Source organism: Talpa europaea (assembly GCF_964194135.1).
Source record: "Talpa europaea genome assembly, chromosome: 5".
Taxonomy (NCBI): Eukaryota; Metazoa; Chordata; class Mammalia; order Eulipotyphla; family Talpidae; genus Talpa; species Talpa europaea.
The window spans coordinates 105951345-105971924 of record NC_140071.1 but is presented as its reverse complement, the minus strand read 5'-3'; the positions used below and the strand labels follow the sequence as shown (position 1 = coordinate 105971924).

Genomic DNA, 20580 nt, shown 5'->3' with positions numbered 1-20580 from the left:
AAATCTTTAAAAAATAGGTAATCAAGTAGTGAAATTCCCACCATATGATCCAGCAATTTCACTCCTAGGTATCTACCCAAACAATATAGAAACAGTAATTCAAAGGGATATATGCAAGCCTACGTTCATTCTACCACTATTTTCAATAGCCAATTTATGGAACCAACCTAAGTGCCACATGACAGATCAGCGGGTTAAGGAGATATGACACATGTACGCAATGGAATACTACTCAGCTATTTTTTAAAAAATGATGAACTCTTTCCATTTGAAAGAAAGGATAGGAACTTGAGGCAATTATGCTGCAATAAATCAGTCAGAAGGATAAAGATAAATACCAGATGATTTTGTTCATATGTGAAATACAAAAACAGTCAAAAGTAAAGCAAAACAAATCCTAGAAATCTGTAGAATTGAGGCTTCCAGAGAGAAGAGGGTAGGAAGCAACTGGTGGAGAAGAGGGCACAATTAACTATGGTGAGGGGTATGGATGCTCTGATGGTAACTTGGGGTAGCATACATTTGAAGAGGTAGGAATATGTATTTCTTCACCCTAATCATTGTTCTAAGCCATGTTACTCTCAATAATAATACAATAATAAATAAAAATGTAAAAATCTTTCTTAGCATTCTTAGTTCTTTTTAATGACTCATCTTTTTCAAACCTTTCAAAAACATCAGCATAGTTTTTCTGGGAATATATTTTTTGCCCCTTAAAGTTCATCAGTTTTCATAATTTTTTATTAACCTATACAATTTTATAATACTAAAAAGTATTAAAACAAACTTGTAAATAAACACACAATTGACTTCTGATGACTAAATGTGGGGTGGAAGCAAGTCAACTGGCACCGAAGGGTGCTGGAGATTCCTGATATGTGGATTCAATAGCAGAGACCATCAGCTTTACAGAGTAAATGGAGTGGGCAAATCCATCACATTTTTCGAGTGGAAGTTAGACAAAAAACTTCATTTTCATGTCCATGTTTAATATATATGTACGTGTGTGTGTGATATTCTTCTACTTGTATTTTCCCATCACTTTTTATTACTGTTCATTTATTAAAATCAGGTGAGCCTCCCCTAGTGGCTCAGCAGTTGAGCGCTGGGCTGCGAGGCTGCCTGCAGCCTCTGCAGTGCCGGTTCTTTCCCTAGCCGCCAGCGAGGGTCCCACCAAAAAAAAAAAAAAAAATCAGGAGTAAATTTGAAATTTTATCAAGTGTCTTGTTGGTATTTATCAAGATGATTTTGATTTTTCTCATTTAATCTATTAATATGATAAAACGTGGACATTAAAAAGATCCAAAATGTCCCCATATATCTTATCTGGTCATGGTGTACTTTGTTTTAACGGTTTCTCTTTCCCAAAATTTTATTTAAGCATCTGTATTCATGAGTGATATTGGTAAAAATTTTTCTCTTAAAAATTTTTTTCTGACTCATTTATCCTTTAAATTATTTTCTTTTTGTCAATATATCATAATTATACATGTTTGAAAAAAGCTTCGTCAATCATGTTTTTGAATTTAAGGAAAAGAAACTGGAAATTGAGAAACCAGTAACTGTTATAATTAGTAAGTAGGTATATTTACTATGAAGATCCTGCTATTTAAAATAGTATTTCTAAAGGTGGTTGACTTTAATGTTTTGGTATATAGTTATTAGGAAAATCAATATCATGTTTTCAATCCTATTTCAAGTATATCAGGCAGACAAATAGCAGCAGTGAAGAAAGCCAACTGTAATTTTCCATATACTTTCTCTCTCCTCCATAAATTTTATAGCAATTCATTTTTACTTGCTATAATACTGACTTGAAAATACTGAAAGAGTGGCTTAAAAAAAGAACAAATCAACTAAAACCCAATTCCTTAATATAAATTTTAATAGTCTTTAAAAATAACCACTTTTAAGTCACGTAATAAAAAATATATATCGAATGTATATCCAATAAAGCAGACAAACTTGAGTTTTTAAATGAACATGAACCATTTTAAGAGTATTTTAAAATGTTGAAACAACTTATATAATTATGTCTGATGTTTTGCACTTTCATGAAAGAAAAATTCCTAGTTTCTGTTTTTCTCTTGAATTATATATCTAAATTCATTAAGCTGGCAGGCTCTCTTTGTTTAATGCACCACTAGATTGTTATTTTAATAGTTTGAATATAGACTACTCCAAATGAAAACAGTGAATCCCATAAAGGTTTTATGTCTGTTGAGGGTGATGGCTTAGAAAAGGGAGGAAGGGAGAGCAAATGACAAGGAGTGATCCTTTTTAGCCTTCCCAATTGGCTTTCTTGCAGGCTGGAAAAGAATCATCATCTCCTTCAGATGACTGAAGTTTTTTGATCGCAGAAATAACTTTTCTAGTTTCTCCATGGAGAATCGCTGTCCTGCAGTTGATAGATACAGCAGTCTTGGCATCACTTTTAGACAACTCGAACAACAATCCTAAGTTTGACATATCATATGGGCCTCTTATTTATAAAAGTCTTTCTGCAGCATTGGGTATAAATAAACTCTTTGCATGCATGCAGGAAGTTTGAGGGCATTGGAAATTGTGTACCTAATGGCTGGCCTGCAGTCAAGTTCAAAGCCCATGCCTCAGTCATTCCCACATTACTACAGCTGAAGTAAAACAGTAGTTTTCTCGGTCACATCAATGCAAACTAAATCCACATCTAAGTGCCTATAAGCAATATGAAAAAGGTTTTCTGTCTTTGGGAAACTGTAACAGTATCATACAGCCACACCCTTGAAGCAGTTGCTCTCAAAACATTGTACTGAGATGTATCTGGAACAATAATTCTGTCTAGTTAAAAGTTTAATAGGTCTTGATTTTCCCTGTACAATTGGCAATATTGTGAGGAACTCAGAAACAGCTACTGATTTCTTTTCCTTAAAGTTAGCAATATAATTGATGGCAAGAACTTAATAGCCAAGATGAGGGGTGTTCTCCTCCAGTTAACTAAGAGATTTTGGTCAGGTCCAAACTTGCACACACTGTGCTGAAGTCAAATCTATTTCTTATTTTTAAATAATATGAGGTTAATACATTTTAATAATGTGAGGTTAATATAAAATCAAGCAGTATTTTGAAAATTTTCAACTTCCTTTTTGGAAACTTAAAGCTTGCTACTTTGTTAGATGTAAGTGAACATAAAATGTACTCCCTTGGGACTGAGAATTTCCAGATTTCATTTTCGAAGCTACCTTTGAGGTGGCGGCTACTCAATTAGCCTGGGTCCTTCAGTGGCCACGGTATGCAATCGCAGGTTGCTGTGTGCTATGGACATGTAGATGTATGAGAATTGTTAACAAAATTAAATGAGGAGGTCATTGGACTGAGGGGTTTAACTGCCTAAGAAGTCTGCATAAACAAATCAAAAATCCTCCAAATTTACCAAATAAAAACCTAAAAACATCTAATCACAAACAGCTAATTAGGTTTCCCCAAATAAGATAAGCAAATGCTTTGGTTTCAAGGAAACAATTTCTCTGCTTTGCTTCTGCTTCTCTATAAAGACTTTATCTCCTGTGGGACAATGTCTAACCATTTCCAGTTTAGCACCCAATTCAACTTGATTTTTGCTCAAATAAACCCTAAATAATTAATACGCCTATTTGTTTTTTTTTTTTTAAGCAGAATTGATAAATTGTTTAGTCACGTAAATTTAGGATTGCTTGCTGTCACCATGTAACCTTAAGGGATCTGTGTACGTGTAACAGGGTGGTCCCCAGGAAAGGGGGAGGTTCCAGGTTCCCTGTCCCACCCAAATGGAGGGTGGAGCTGATCTGAGGGGAGAGAGAAGAAGCTGTAGAGGAGACTGAGGAAGGAAGGAAGCAAGATGGAGAGCCAGTAGGAAACCTGGAGGAGGCACATGGAGCCGAGAGACACGTGAAGAAATGGCCTTGCCTTTTGGTCATGGACTGGGTGACACAGATGTGGGTGAGGCCCATGTGGAGGAGACAATGGCAGCTTTTATCTTGATTTTGATTTTGCTCTTTTCCTTCCGGGCTTGTCTGGTTGTTTCAGACCCTTTTCTGTGGGTCCCCACTGGAAGATGCTTTAGACTTGCGGCAGGCTTTGGGGACTTGCTCTGGGCCAATCCCATTTGGATGGAGTTTTACCCACGAGGGGACAGGTAACTTTGGGTGCTTGATTAAGAAACTAGACTCTTTGCCTTACCTGTATTGTTTCCTAGTTTTATTAAAGTTCCTTCCCATTAAAGTCTCATATGTTTTGTGTTGATGTGGCAGATGGCAGAACCCATTTAGAACAGGCAGTTTTGTGGGGTCTGGGGTGCCCCCTCTCCCTGCCCTATAACATATGTATAAAGGATCAAGATTTGCTCTCTCATTCTATATTTGATTTAAAAGAATTTTTTGAAATCAAATATATATTTCCAAGTAAGATATAATTTAAGAAGTCAATATTATAGTCTTCCTATTCAGAAGGAAAATATTGTTGGAATTTCATGACCATATATAAACATTGTTGTGTATATATATATATATATATGTATATATAATTTTGCAATGTACATATGTTTGTGTATAACTTTCTACAAATTTTACAAGACCTAATTTTTTTTCATGTAAGGTTGAATATAGAACTACAGAAAACAAATACAAATGTCAAATATCATATTTAGTCAAATATGTTTGGCTCTCATCATCAGACTTAAAAATTTCTAATTTGAACCAAAGCATTTCCACTACATATACTTAACTTCTATCATAAAGTCTAAAGCAAGTCAATTATGTCCATAAAGAAATGCCATAAATTGTTCATCCATACAAACAAAAGCAAATAAATGACACTTTAGATGAATTTTTCTTATCTGCAAGTAATTTTTATATTGCTGAAACAGAGTTAAGGACTGGTGCCTTGAAATAATGCAATCGTTAATCTCTGAGTTGTGTCTTTTCTGTACCTAAGTTGTACCAAAAGAACATTAATATAAATTTTATATTGCAAGTATACTCTCTTGATTTAAGGAAATGAAAGGGCAAACAAGGAACCACCATACACTTTTCTTACCTTTCACCACACAATCAATTGCATTCAATCTACTGCTAGAAATCCTGTAGTTCTGCTTAGCCCTAAATCACTGGTATTCAAAGGTTTATTGCACATTCACACTCATTTGTCATTCGCAGGAAGTCTAATTGAGAGAATTTACAGTTGGTTGAGTGCTTCATTTAGATTGTACATGTTTAATAAAGGCTTTTTAAGTTACTAATCTCAGCTCAGGAAACAACAAAAGTGCTTGAGGGTTAAAGAATAAAACATAGCAGGTAAATGTTATAGTGTGACATTTCCTTATAATGTTTCCAAGGAACTGCATTTAGTGGTTTTGAATTGTTTTTACACATCTAGCATGCTTTGCTGGAAAAATTTAGCCTATTAGTTATACCATGTGACAGAAATGTGTTGATAAAATTACTCCTCAGTCAAAATGCTGTGGTTAGCTGAAAATAGTGTCAATAATTATTGCACTGTTGGAGAAAGCCTAAAATAATCTCTCAAGTGAAATAATCTTGAACATCTTCTCATAAAAATAAATCTCATTAAATAATAGGAACTGACTTTAGTCTGTTACTTTGCAGTAATTTTAAAATAGGATTCTGATTTCAACTTGCATTATTGAACCATATGCATTGTTTATGGGATGGTACCACACAATGGGAACTTGCTTTGCACAAATGATCCTGGCTGCCATTTAGCTTTATGTTCTAAAGAAAATGTGAAACTCTACAAAAGCCAAGCAAAATGTTAAGGTTCAAAAATGTGGCAGGAATAAACGTGCAGGAACCCAGACACATTTGCATCTGAATTGTTTCTTTGGTTTCTTGTGTTGCAACTATGTGACCATATATGATTATGAAAAATTAGGTGCTGCTAATGAACAATGTGACAGTAAAAAATGGAATCTATGCACCAGATCTCTAAGTAGAAAGTTGATAAAAATTTGCCTGTCTTCCCATTACCCAGCAAATATTAGTGTCTTGCTGTTTTCCTTAGTTTGGTGGACTGAATGCTAGTCTTACTGCATGACATGTGCAACTTTTTAATTTTAATTGTTTCTAAATAAATCCCTCTCTTAAATTAAAGTGTCTATCTAGTGTTACCATCTAGCTCATTTGGGTTATAATTCCAGTAACAAAATATGTAAATTCTTTGGAAATGGTATTGATACTAAAGTGAAGCATGAAATACCATTTGTCCTTAGAATTGAATTTATAGTCCCCTAGTTGGCTAGTTTAGCTGATGGAGCATGACTTAATTTACAGTGGATAAAAAAAAGAAAGCATTCTCTAAACAGATGGCAAAATTACTAATATCAGAAACAGTAATGAAAATATTCCCACTGATTGGACTGTTGGACAAATTTTCTCTAAAAATATTTTAATTGAGTTTTGGTTTTAATGACATATATTCAGATTAGCTTTTATTGGAATGATGAATGCTGAAGCGAAATCCTTGGCAATATGAAGGAAAATATTCCAAACAGGAATCAGTGGTCTGGATTTTTCTTTCACCCATTTAACAAGCAATTATTGAATATTTTACATAAATTTCTAGATGCTGGAGGTGAAGCAGTGAACAAACATGCTTCTTATATTCATGAAGTATATATTCAAGGTGGAGGAAGAGATAATAAACAAACAAGTAAATGTTCATTTCCTGAGTTTTATGGAGAGAAATAAAGCTTACAAAGAGAGGCTGGAAATGGGATATGGGGGGAGGGATATTTTACACTTTTATAGATTGTCAGAAAAGATCTCACTGAGCATGTGATATTTGAACAGAAGCAAAGGAGAAGTGACAAATTGAACCACATAATTACTGGAAAGAAAAATGATCAACATTTTATCTCTAGTTTTGTATTAGGTCAAAATTAGTTAAAGCTATATAAACAGCTATATACAATTGAATTATTTGAATCATTAATTCTTTGAAAGCTTTATTCAATACAGCACAAAATTGCAGTCTTTATCTTCATTTACCATTCCTTTCGCTTCTTATCTGTGCTGGTTTCATCTCTCTGCTTGGCTTTCATAACACTAAGCCCTCAATGCAATCTACTTACCTACTACTAAAATTGAATTAAGATTAACTAATTTGAATAACTGCATTCTCACCCTACCCTGCTTTTGTTTAACTGTTGCTGGTTAAAAGAGATGAGAAAGCCACACACTTTCTGTAACTGTTGAGTTTAACTGTTTCCATCTTATCATGCATTAGTTTCTCCACTATTTTTATGTTATCCTATAATGCATTCATTTCTTTATTTGTGTATTATCACATCCATGCATCTTAGCAGTGGCACACCTGTCATTACTCTTGCTTAGAAAATAAGTACATGCTAGTTTCCTTAGGTTGCTATAACAAATTAATGCAAACTTAGTGACTTACACTTATTTTTGGAATGTAAAAAAGTATAGCCACTACAGAAAATAGAATAAACAGTAGGGAAATTGACCCAGCTATTCTACTTTGGGTATTTAGCCAAAGAATGTGAAAACACCCATTTAAAAAAATATAGGTACCTCTAAGTTTGCTGTATCATTATTTGCAATAGACAAGGTTTAGAAACAACCTTTGTGTACAACAACAACAAATATATATAAAAAAAGATATGATACACACACACAAAATGAAATATTACTCAATTATATAAAGGATGAAATCAAACTTTTAAATAGAGAAAATCAGTTGGTGGTTACCAGAGGGGAAGGGAGCTTGGTGCTGGATCAAACAGGGAATCAAATATATGCTGTTGGATGGAAGCTAGCCTTCTGGTGGTGAGTGTGATATACTGTATATACAGAGGCCAAAATACAGTGTTATATATCATGCATTTATATAATGTTAAAAACCAATGTTACATAAATAAAAATCTAAACAAAATGTGTATTTATTAGTTCACTTTTTTTATGGGTTAGAAATAGGGCTGTACTACTTTCCTCAGGCTGTAGAAGGTACCTCTGCTTCTACGCTCATTCATGTTTGCAGAAATTCCTTGCAGCTATAGTAAAGTCATCCCTGTTCCATTTCTAGCTATCAGCCAGGGGTTTGACTTTGTTCTTTGTGGTTACCACATTTCTTCACAAGTTTCACATGAAGCCTTCTATTGCAGAATAGGTCAAATCCAAAAACACTGTGAATCTCTAATGTCTTCATACCTTCACTGCATCCCCACTCTCATCTGTTGCATTTCTCTGATCCAAACTAGAAAAAAATACAAAACTCTACTTTTAAGGATTTAAGTGTTTAGATTGATTATCTTGACCCAGATAATCAAGGATAATCTCCCTATTTTAATGTGAGTTGATTAGCAATTTTGATTCCACCTGTAAAGTCTCTTCACTGCAACACCTAAATTATTGGTAGATTCTGTAAGCAAAGAACAGGAATCTTGGAGGAACCTCTTTAGAATTCTATCTACCATAAAGAGCTAACAGCTCAAGCCAATATGCATTGTTACAAGAAGAACAACTCTTTAATAATCACAATTTTACGAAGTAGTGGCCATTATGATCTTCCTTTTGTAGACAGAGAAATTGTGTGTTAAGTAACTTACACAACATTCTTTAACCAGTGAAACATGAAACAGGAATTAAACTTACATCTGTATGATTCCAGAGCACATGATCTTCCCAAAATGATGATATAAATTGCAAAGTCAGGTGATATAACCCCTAGATGATGATTCTAAATTAACCTTAATTAAGTAACTATTTTTGAATTCAGATTATGGATAAATTACATGAACCACTATCCTCTAGATAGTAAAAATTAGTTTTACACATGGAAATGCATTGCATTTTAAGCAATGATCATTCCTTTTAAAAGTACAGTGTGCTTTTTGGCTATTTATATAACTGAAGATAATCAATTTTCCATCTGAAACAGAATAGCAAAAATCAATTTATATTTAGATATAAATTAAATAGATTCTCAAAGCATTGATTTGTACAAATAAATACAAAACGTGTTTCTCAATACTAGAATTAAAGTCATGGTTCTTAAAAGGTATATATCATTTTAATAATCAACTGACAATTAGACAACCAATTTGATGCTAAATAAACTAGTGACAAGACTTTTCACATTAATTCTAGAACACATTAATCAGTTTTTCAGTTATGTTCATAATTACAATAGTGTCAATAATAAATTTTAACCTCTGTAGTTTATTTTCTTATTATAGAAATTTTCATTAGTTATAAGTAAATGAAAGTACTGACTTCAAAATCCCAAAACTCAGATTTAAAAAGGGAGATTTTAGCAATACACATTCAACTAACTTATATGGTGACATAACAATTATGCAATCATATTTGCATATATAACCAAAGTAAGTATTTCAAGAGCAGAAAAATTTTAAAGCAATAATAGCTACATTTTCTTTTTCCGTGATCTAATGGATATACTGAATACTAGAGAAAGAGAGAAAGGATTTCTTGACGTGTATTAAGACTAATGGATGTACAGCCTTTAGTTTACAATCTAAGATTTCAATATTGTTCAGAATAAAATACAAATTTAACATGTTTTATTTTTAAATTCAAAGTAAAAAAGTATCTAATATATATGCATGTATTTTTCATGCAAATATTGTATTATATTGTAATCTCAGAAAGAAAAATGATGCTAATTTGTTCATTTTCTCCATATCATAAAATCTAGTTATATGGATTAAATAAGTATACAATACCTATTGATCAGTGTATCATTTATCATTTGTATTCCTGTTATTTTGATTTGATCTTAGTTGTATTATTTTATTCAGGCTACATTTTATTCAGGCAACAATGTATGTGTCATAGGAATATAGGTTCACACCTCTTCAAATCTTTACCATACCACATCCACTACCAAAGCACTCATACCCGCCATCATAGTTCAGTGGCTTCCCTTCCTCTTTTGCTTCTCCCCTCCGCACTTCCCCTTGTGCAGTCTCAATTTTATGGTCATATTTGTTGAGTTCATTTTGGCTTAGTTTTGACTCTTCCTGTATTTTGTTTTTTTATGTTCCACATGAGTGAAATCATCTGGTATTTGTCTTTCTTCTCTGATTTATTTCACTTAGCATAATTCCCTCCAGTTCCATCCTTGCTGCAGATGGCAATATTTCATCATTTTTATAGTTGAGTAGTATTCCACTGTGTATATATACCACATCTTAGTCCACTCATCTGTCATTGGGCACTTAGGTAATTTCCATAAAATGGCTATTGCTGATAGTGCTCCAATGCATAAGTCCTGTGGAATTAGTGTTTTGTGTTGTTCATACACCTGCTCTTTGAAACTACAGGTCTTGAAAAATTCAAGAAAATAAGGTTTGCAACCATGGTGAATAATTTACAAAAAAGAGAGACAAATTATGCTGAAAGAGATTAAGCACAATAAGGACTCTACCATTGACAGATTTAAGTTTTGATTTCTGTTAATTGACTATTTTAATAATATTTCTTGTGTAAGGTTACATTGGATACAGAGAATAAAAATATAATGGTTATTCTAGCATTACAAACTTAAAGAACTCAGCTTTCTTTTGGCACCTGTTGTAAGTTAAGAATTTGGCATTTTTTTATACCAAAAAAAAAAAAAAATCCACCACAGGAACGTTGGTTGTGGCAAAGTTAAACCAGAACCTCTCTAGTTCACTGTTATTTTTAACTTATTTGCAGAACACGCATCTAATTATCTGAGTAATGTAATTTCTTTCTAGTAGGCTAAAGCCAGAGAAAATATTTAAATACCTAATTCTGGGACACTGCTTGGCATGCACAGGGTTACCCAGAGGAGCGACAGTATTTTCATAGCATAGCATAGAAATGGAGATATGCATGTATCAAATTCTTGACAAATGTTCCAGCAGTTAAGTAAAACTTTGTTTATATTGCATGCCTCTCAACAGAAATTAAGAACTGTGGAAACAATTCATGCACGTGGTTGGCAATCTTCTCTCCTACTCTCTTAGTGAATATGACAAGCTCACCTGCTGTGGGAGCCTGAAAATAAAGGACAATCTCACCACATTAATAAAACATTAGCCACAGCTGAATCTGAGGCCAACTAAACCACCAGAGACCTAGTGTGACGCTTAATTTTGTCAATGATGGAAGTACTTTAGCCTGAGGTAACTTTTGTAGAAGCCATATTTGCATGCCAAGCTTCACTTAAAGCACTACAACTGGGGAGAGTTAATGTTCACGGGAGTGTAAACTTACAGTAAAAGGCAGGAACCACATAAGATGTCACGTCACTCAAGCTAGTCAACTTTGGTAGTGGTCTAATGTTTTACTGAAGCTCATTTCTCCTTGTAAGAGAGCTAAAAATCCACTTAGTGCCCTCAGAAAATTGTCTGTTTGGCTGCATGGACTGGTTCCTAATTACAAAGAGATAAAAACATCAAAATAAACGAAGAGTTTTGCCATGTAATACAGTCCCAGGAGAGATAGAAGTAAAGGGGGGGGGGTTGGGAGACCTATTAAGTTCAAGGTTTTACTGCAGCTAAGGGAACATGCTCCAGAAAAAAAGAGGGGATAGAGTACATATGTGGGAATGGGCAAGTAACAAGGAGGAAAAAAGAGACATTAATTATTATCAAGGAAATGGAAAAAAGCAAGACCCAGCAAACTGCATAAAATCATCTTTAAATTTTATATTATTCAGAAAATGTTTGAAAACGATGCTGAGTCACTGAAAAAGAATTACAGTCATGGCTTATATGAAAAAAAAAAAACTTGGGAAAATATTTTAAATATTAAAAACTCATAAGAGAATGCCACCAGAGAAAAGAAAAGAAAAGATATTTTGTGACAGAGAACTTTTCCTTCTGTCAGTTACACATTCTCAGACAATGATTCTACAATTATGTTTTCAGCTATTTCTATTTCTCGAGACTGAGAAAAATATGACTTAATTAATAGTAATAATTTATATTCCAACCAGGAATAGATGAAAATGAGAATATAAGGAGAAAACATAAAATTATTGATTGTGAGAGATCCCTGGGATTTAGTGTTTATCTGATCATTTGTCATTTTGTGGGATTTTTAAGCAAAGGTTTATGGAATAAGTCTGTAATGCAAATAATGCAACTTATAGAAGAGTTAATACATCTCAGTAATGGTATCCTTCAGTTCATTGTGAGTATATCAACATATAGTTTACAGTGTCTTATCACCTTTTGTACAACTATAAAATTTTATATGTAATAGCTCTTAGAAATTCTTTTTGTTAGGCAATAGCACACACTGACTGGTTCATGTTTTTGCTACATAAGGCACTGATGTTTTGGTGAAGGCATAAGAAAACACAAATATTGAATCATAGATTCTCACATTACAAAAGAATTTGTGCCATTCTCCGTTCTTTATTAGTTCCATAGCAAGAAATGGTCTTAAGGAAGAAACAGATTAAATAAATGTCACTTTGACAGCTCTTGTCTCATATTGCATTAACTGTGATCCTAAGCCAAATACAGGCTTTTAAGAATGATCTTTAGGAGGTAAAAAAAAAAATCCTATTATTCTTTCAAACCCTAACAAAACATTACCACAGGAAGCAATTGCAAATTGCTTCTTTTTAACTGAATTCAACTATCATTTGCATTTTATGTGGCTCAGACACATTTTTTATTAATTTGTCCCTACTTTTAAAAATGTACATGTTTTACATTCAAAATGCTAATCCAGTCTGTCTTGAAAGTCAGATCTGGCATGACTTGCCCACAATATCCCTCATCACCTATTAACTGGCCAGCCTTTTTCAACTCACCACTATCTCCACCTTCCATGTGGTCTTAATGCATGAAGACAAATCTTTGCCATTTAAGGTCACACACATTGTTTTTAATTTTTATATTTCTCTGTGAACTTCTCTATCAAAGTTGAAAAATGTATAAAATAAGGAAACCCTACAGTTCAAGAAAATAAAAGTGTGCATTTCTTTGTGGGTATGAAGAATGTACCTGTGATGTCCTTGTCAGGGACTTCAGTGGTTTGGTATCGCTAAGGGATATCAAGAGGTGGGGCTCAGATTTGGAACATCATTATACACATACCATGTCAAAGAGTTTAGGTTTTTCCAAAGGCAAGGATGAGCCAGTGAAGCAAGAGAGCAAATTCATCAGGTTCATATTTTAGTATGGTAAATTTTTATGCAGTGTGGAGGCAAATGAAGGCAGGAAGAACACTTTAAGAAGCTCTTACAATAGTCTCTGAAAATATATAAGAATTTATATTAGAGGTATGTTTTCAAAACTTGAATTATTAGGTCCTATATTTATCTCAAATACTGCCATTCATTAAACTATTTTTTCTTTTCAGTGAACTCATGTTAAAAGGACACTTCATATCATTAATGTCACTATAAATGGCATGATGGTATTACTTATCATACACAGAAGACAGAAACAATAAATTCAAAGAAACAAAATCACATTTTTGAATCCTGATCGGGCATCTTTGCAATGTAAGGCTCTGAGCCTGAGGCTGCTCCATCTTGATTGAAAATAACAATTTTCAGTACACATTAACTCCAGGCTGAAACTTTCTTTTACATAATCAGTAAAATTGAAAGAAAATTGGAAAAGGAATACTGGTTGGTACATTAATGACAAAAATATAAAGAAAGCAAATAAAACAACAATGACACATTCATATTCAGAGAACAGATTGGTCATTATCAGAAAGAAAAGGGGTTCTAGATAGTTGAAAAGGGTAATGGTGGTAAATTGCACGGTGATGTGTGGAAACGAGACTTTTGGTAGTGATCACAGTGTAGTGTATACATATATTAAATTATAATGCTGTACACCTGAAACATATAATACTAAAACTCAAAGTTACCCCAATATTTTTTTTTGTATTTTAGAGAAAAATAGGTGTGATATCAGTAAAAGTTTCATACAAGTCTGAGATTTTGATTTTTCCCTAGGATTCCAAGATTCTCATAGGAGGAAGACATGCCTAAGAAGTTCCTGCTAAAGAGAGAAGAGAACAAAACCCAATCTGCTTCCATGAGTCAAGTCCAGACTACCCATTATCCAAAACAGTCCTTTGAGTCCACAAATCCATGGGCAGGATAAATAAATGTTTATTGTTATAAGGCACAGGATCTTATGGTATTTTTTTTTTTTTCCTATTTGCTCTATACTTTTTTTTTTTTTTTATAAATTTTATTGTTATATTCCCCATACAATTGCAGCCCCCCATTCTGACCCCAATCCCTCCCCTCCCGCCCCCGCCCCCCTAAAAGTGTCTCTGGTTCATAGTTTTTTTGTTGATTTTGATTTTCACTTTCTTATAGTTATTCATTTTCCTGGTCCCTTATTTAAGTTTTCTAGATTCCTGCTATGAGTGAGACCATCCGGTATTTTTCTTTTTCTTTTTGGCTTATTTCGCTGAGCATGATCCCTTCCAGCGCCATCCATGTTGCAGCAAATTGCATGTGTTTATCTTTTTTGAATGCTGAGTAATATTCCATGGTATATATGTACCACATCTTCTTGATCCAGTCATCTATTTTTGGGCATTTGGGTTGTTTCCAAAGCTTAGCTATTGTAAACAGTGCTGCTATAAACATAGGGGTGCAGGTGTTCTTTGGAATTGATGTTTCTGTGTCCTTTGGGTAAATACCTAGGAGTGGAATTGCTGGGTCATATGGAAGCTCTATGTTTAGTAGGTCCAGAAATCTCCACACAGCTTTCCACAGTGGTTGGACCAGTTTGCACTCCCACCAACAGTGCAGAAGAGTTCCTTTTTCTCCACACCCTCGCCAACATTTGTTGTTGCTAGTTTTTTTAATATGTGCCATTCTCACTGGTGTAAGATGGTATCTCATGGTAGTTTTGATTTGCATTTCCCTGATGACAAGTGATGTTGAACATTTTTTCATATGCCTGTTGGCCATTTGCATTTCCTCTTCAGAGAAGTTTCTTTTAAGCTCTTCTGCCCATTTTTTGACTGGATTATTTTCTTTGTTGTTGTTGAGTCTCATCAGCTCTTTGCAGATTTTTGTGATCAGTCCTTTATCATTAGTGTTGGGTGCAAAAATGTTCTCCCAGTTGGTGGGGTTTCTCTTTGTTTTTGTTATTGTCTCTTTTGCTGTGCAAAAGCTCTTTAATTTGATATAGTCCCAGCTGTTTATCTTTGCCTTCACTATCACAGCTTTGGGTGATGTGTCTGTAAAGATGTCTTTGATGTGCAAATCACGTAGTGTTTCGCCTATATTTCCTTCTATATATTTTATGGTTTCAGGTCTTATGTCTAGTTCTTTAATCCATTTTGAGTTGATTTTTGTGTATGGTGTGAGGTGGTGGTCAAGCTTCATTCTTTTGCATGTAGCGACCCAGTTTTCCCAGCACCATTTATTGAACAAACTTTCTTTGCTCCAATGCATAGTCTTTGCTCCTTTGTCAAAGATTAGTTGACCATAAACCTGTGGGTTTATTTCTGGATTTTCTATTCGATTCCATTGGTCTGTATGTCTGTTCTTGTTCCAATACCATGCGGTTTTGATGATTATGGCTTTGTAGTATAGTTTGAAGTCTGGGAGTCTGATGCCTCCATTCCCTTCTTTTTTTTTCAGGATAGCTTTGGCTATTCGGGGTTTTTTGTGATTCCATATGAATTTCATCAATAATTGTTCTATTTCTTTGAAGAATGACATTGAAATTTTGATTGGAATAGCATTGAATCTGTATATTGCTTATGGTATTTTTTTATGAATCATGATTATGGAAATAGTTGACTAATCTACAAAACATATATTTATTTCCTTCATTTCCTATCTCCTTTCCTTTGCTCATAGGCCTTAAGGAAATAAAAGCATTGGTTTATTCTATATCTCAAATTCATAGAGCAGAGAATGGCAGATAGTAGGCACTTAATAATTATTGAATATATAAATGAATATACATGATTAGCTAATTATTTGTCATGTGTAAAATTAGATGACTCCACATTCATATACATAGAATGCATATTTGTATTTTAAGAGTTACTATAATCTGCAAAGAATTGTCATTATCTTTTACTTATTATTTGAGATATCAAAATGATTCTAAAAATGTATTTTGAAGGCTAATACACAGAAGAGTTGAATAATGGTTAGGGCCATTTATTGTACCAAATATTACACCATATTATAAATCTACTGTATTTGAAACACTGCCACTGGCACATGAATAGACAAAAATCCCATGAAAGAAGAGGTTTACCAAGCAGTGACATCCCCAAGGGGGAGCAGGAGAGCTCAGCCTCTGTCCCATCACAAAGACTAAGAATTAGACAGCTATACATCAGGAAAGCAGTTCTTGAGAGCTGAGGAATCCACTATGGAAAATTCAGCAACACATTATATCAAAAACCCGAGGAACATCGCACTAAAGGGGAAGGAGGAGTAGTTTCATATTGTTCATCAACAACAGGGCGCTGCACAACTAGCAACAGTTTACTTCGCCACCAGGAAAGGGAGCTGAGTCAATGACCAGGTTCTCGGGTCCTTCAGGGCCCGGCAGCAAGGACCCACTAGAGATAGCTAGAAATCAGGAAGGTGAGAAGGGGCAACAGAATCAACCATGCATATGAAGGGTTAACAGTTTCCAATGGCCTCCTCTTCAGAGGACCCTGGCAGCTCTTGCCTCTAAAGACACCAACAGCCAGGACAGTGCTATGGAGTCCTGTAGACTTCACCAGTATCAGCCTCACAGATATTCACATTGGAGACACTACTGTCTAAGTACAACTGCTCTCCCTCTCTCCCTCTCTTCCAGAACCTGGGATCCACATGGCAAACAAACAAACAAGGGATTTTTTCTTTGGTGACAACATAGATGGACCCTGAGGGCATTATACTAAATGAAATAAGTCAGGCAAATACAAAAACTGTATGATCTTACATGTGCATTCTAACAACATAAAACTCATAGAAGAAAGGAGTAGAATGGTAGTTGCATGGGTCTGACAAGTGGGAGAAATAGGGAGCTAAAGGTTACATTTTCAGTTAAAAAAATGAGTAAGTTCCAGCCATCTAAAGTACAAAACGGTGACTACAGTTAACCACACTGTTTTGTATACATGAATGTTGCTATGAGAGTAGAGCTTTAATATTCTCACTGTAACAACAACAAAACAGTAATTATGTGAGGTGAAGGATGTCTTCACTAATCTTATTTTGGTAAACCTTTTGCAATAAATATATTATAAATCATGATTTTATACATCTTAAATACACACAGTGTTTTATGTCAATTATTTCTTAATAAACCTAGAATAAAACACAAGCAAGTAAAGAGACCTTACAAAATATTTGCTGATATCTCTATTCTGCTGCTTTTGTGCCACACTCATCACTGGCAGCAGGGAAGAATAAGAAAAAAAAATACAGGACAGGATTGTGCAAAGTTTAACCTACCTTAAAATAATCAAAATAAGAATGAATCCCAGTGTCTACACAACCAGGTTCTTTTTAACTGAATCTTGAACACTTGGCTTATTGTCTCTGTTTTTAAGGCTATCAGGGAACAATTTTGTAGGGTTTAAGAGAAAAAACAGGTTAATGTCCCCTTTAAATTTTGATCACATTCTGGGTATCTTCTTTTGTTTCCCATACACGATCTTTTACCTCAATCTTCTTCCCAAAGTTGAGATTATAAAACAGCTGTTCTTTTAATAGCATCCTCTGTGTACATTTAAAGGTCAATTATCAAGTCATGTTCATAATGAACTTAGTGCCATGCTCTTCCTGTACAATTGTATCTCTGAGTTCTCCTGTTTCATCGTTGTCCTCATCTTCATGCTTACAAGATCCCTTCACAGCTCTCTCTCCTTATAATTTTTATGTCTCATATAAATTATGTACTCTCTTCTACTGCTACTGTAACAAACTACCACATACTTAGCAGTTTAAACAATACAAATCTATTCTCTAACATTTCTTACTTCAAAAGTTCCATACATCTCTCACGTGTTGACAATGCTATGTTCTTTCCTGACTGTTCCAGTAAAGAATGCATTTCCTTGCCTTTTCCACATTCTAGACATCATCCACATCCCTTCTCTCATATTCAAAGTCAGAACCATCACATTTATTGGACCCTTCTCCTATTGTCAAATCTCTCTCTAACAGGAGTGATGCTGGCTTTTAAGTCAGGAATAGCACTTGATTTTTAAGAATTGCTTTTAAGAATTCATGTGATTAGGTTGCATAATCCCCTCTCAAAATCCATATCACTATTCACATCCATAAAGACCCTTTGATCCTTTCTCCACATTAGGTAACAATACCCAGGAAATAAGTATGGTGCTTGGATGTTCTTAGATGTTTATTATTCTGCTACCACACTCACCATGACATCTCCCAAATAAGAAAATTTACTAGATGAGAGCTCAAGCAATATATAACACAGAGCAGAATTCCACACATAGATGAGGAAAAGCATTAATCAAATTCAATTTACTCATTAATAATCTCATAAATTTCTGTATACCAGTATGACAAATTTCCTTCTGATCAGTATGCACCCAATATAGCTTAATACCTGATTTAAAATAAAGCATTAACAATTTATATGAAAGAGATTGTTAAACTAGTATTATAAAATGGATTATTTGGAAGCAAATATATTTCTATCCTCATTTAAAAATCACTAGAATGAATGAAGATGTAAATTAAAATAAAAATGATCAAAGGGAAGACTGACTGCATCTGGCTTTCTACTCTGGAAGCTTAGGGATACCCTTCTTTCCATTTTCAGGGATAATCAGTCCCTGAGGGACTGTATTATGCTAACTTAATAGCAGAGACTGAAGAAAAAAACAGATTGCAATTTTATTAATTAAAGTGAGAAATAAAGTTGTCAGAAGACCTGAAATTCAGAACTTATGTCAGATCAAACAGCAGATCTTCCTACAGTGGTTATGGTACATGGAAGTTATATTGTATCGGTAGCCACTCTATTATCTTAACTTAAGTAATTGTACCAGTGGCATAATTCCCATGGGCTATATAAGCAGTCCTTTCTTTTCACTATAGGTTAACCGTCACCCACCTGGGATTTCCAATAACAACAGAGTTAAGCTTAAAATGAGAGGAGGAGGCTTGAAAATAATTAAAATCCTTAGCTATAAAGTCTTAAATATCCCTTCAGTGTAAATTTCACTGAATGAGAATTACTCACATGGTCTTACCTGTTTGTAAGAAGGGGTGTAAAATTAGTTTTGTCCACAGCACAGTAGAGTCAACATGGAAAAGGAGAAAAGGGAAAGGAAGATGTACACATTAACTAACTACAAATCTCTCTAGCCATGCTTGTAACACAGAGTTTTAACTTCTCTTTTTAATCACCTACCTTGTGGTAAGTCTTTCAGGGGATTTTCAGACCTTAATGGGATGCCAGGAGAATCATGCTGTACCCCTCTGATTTTTTTCTAGGTTGGTAAATAGTCAAACAAGGATCAGACAGAGTAAGAGAAAAAGCCATGTAGGAGATTCACAATAACATCTATAACCCTTGTATGTGGGAAAGACCCCGCTTCACGAGCAAATCAGTGCACAGTGGCTTTAGGTCCCACCTTAGCTAACTCAACTAAAGCAGGGGAAGTTGGGTGAAGAAGGGAGAAGTCAATTTAGGGCTTCTCCAAGGAAAATAGTTAAAGGGATTAGGTCTTCTTGAAAAGACACAGAGAGAAATTTAGATATAAACATCAAAACCAACCTATACCCAGCCTTTAGAGATCACGCTGGCAATCAAGCTTTTGGCAGAAAATGACATATTTGAGGGTGGCAGATTTTTGCTCCTGAAACTTCTTTGTCAACCCATCTCACATAAACATTCATTTGTAAGAGCAACAGAGAGGAGTGTCTTTTGAGCCAGTGGATGGTGCTCATAATGGTGCTTGATGGTAACTGTGCACCTTTCTGGACGCCACCCAATTCCCTGAATGGGGAGTGCTGGAACTAGGCTCAATGAGGAGTCACCAGGTGACTTTAAAAATACTAAACACAGGTAGGTAACTCTCTTTAGGGCTTTAAAAAAAAAAAGATTTATTGATTGATTGATACAAGCACTGGGTACAGTCAGAAGCGTGGGAGGGTGAGAGAATTCACCAGAGCCAGAGAGGGGAACAGAACAGGCAGACTGACGAAATACACTGCTGAGGGGAGCAGTGGGTGTGGCAGGAGAGGTCTGCGCACCATGTGGGACCCTCGCAGGCAACCGGGGATCAAACCAGCACTGCAGAGGCTGCTGCGCCACCAGGGAAGGCCCTTTAGGGCTTCTGCTTGCACCCTGATTTCTGCTCAGCTGATGCTATCTGCGGGTTATATAGACAATATCCTGTCATGTACCAGCCAATAAATTTTCTTCTCATTCTCTTTCTCAGCTCTCCAATTTCTCACTACAGATTTAAATCTGCCTTTGATCTCTGTCCTGTATTCTTAAGGCAGAGATGAGGACTCACACACCTGGTCATCCCTTTACCTACGCGTTTGCCCCATATCACCTTAAGGTCTGCCGCAGCACATTTCAAATCACAACATTTAAAACAA

General features: G+C 34.8%; 1 pseudogene across 1 annotated transcript; it reads right to left on the bottom strand.

Moving 5' to 3' along the window:
- Positions 1 to 2280: 2280 nt before the first annotated feature.
- Positions 2281 to 9915, bottom strand: LOC311170620 (ribonuclease P protein subunit p30-like; annotated as a pseudogene). Its single transcript has 3 exons — positions 9878 to 9915; positions 8199 to 8244; positions 2281 to 2960 (listed from the first exon to the last, which is right to left on the bottom strand). The product of its transcript is annotated as a ribonuclease P protein subunit p30-like (transcript).
- Positions 9916 to 20580: the final 10665 nt, after the last annotated feature.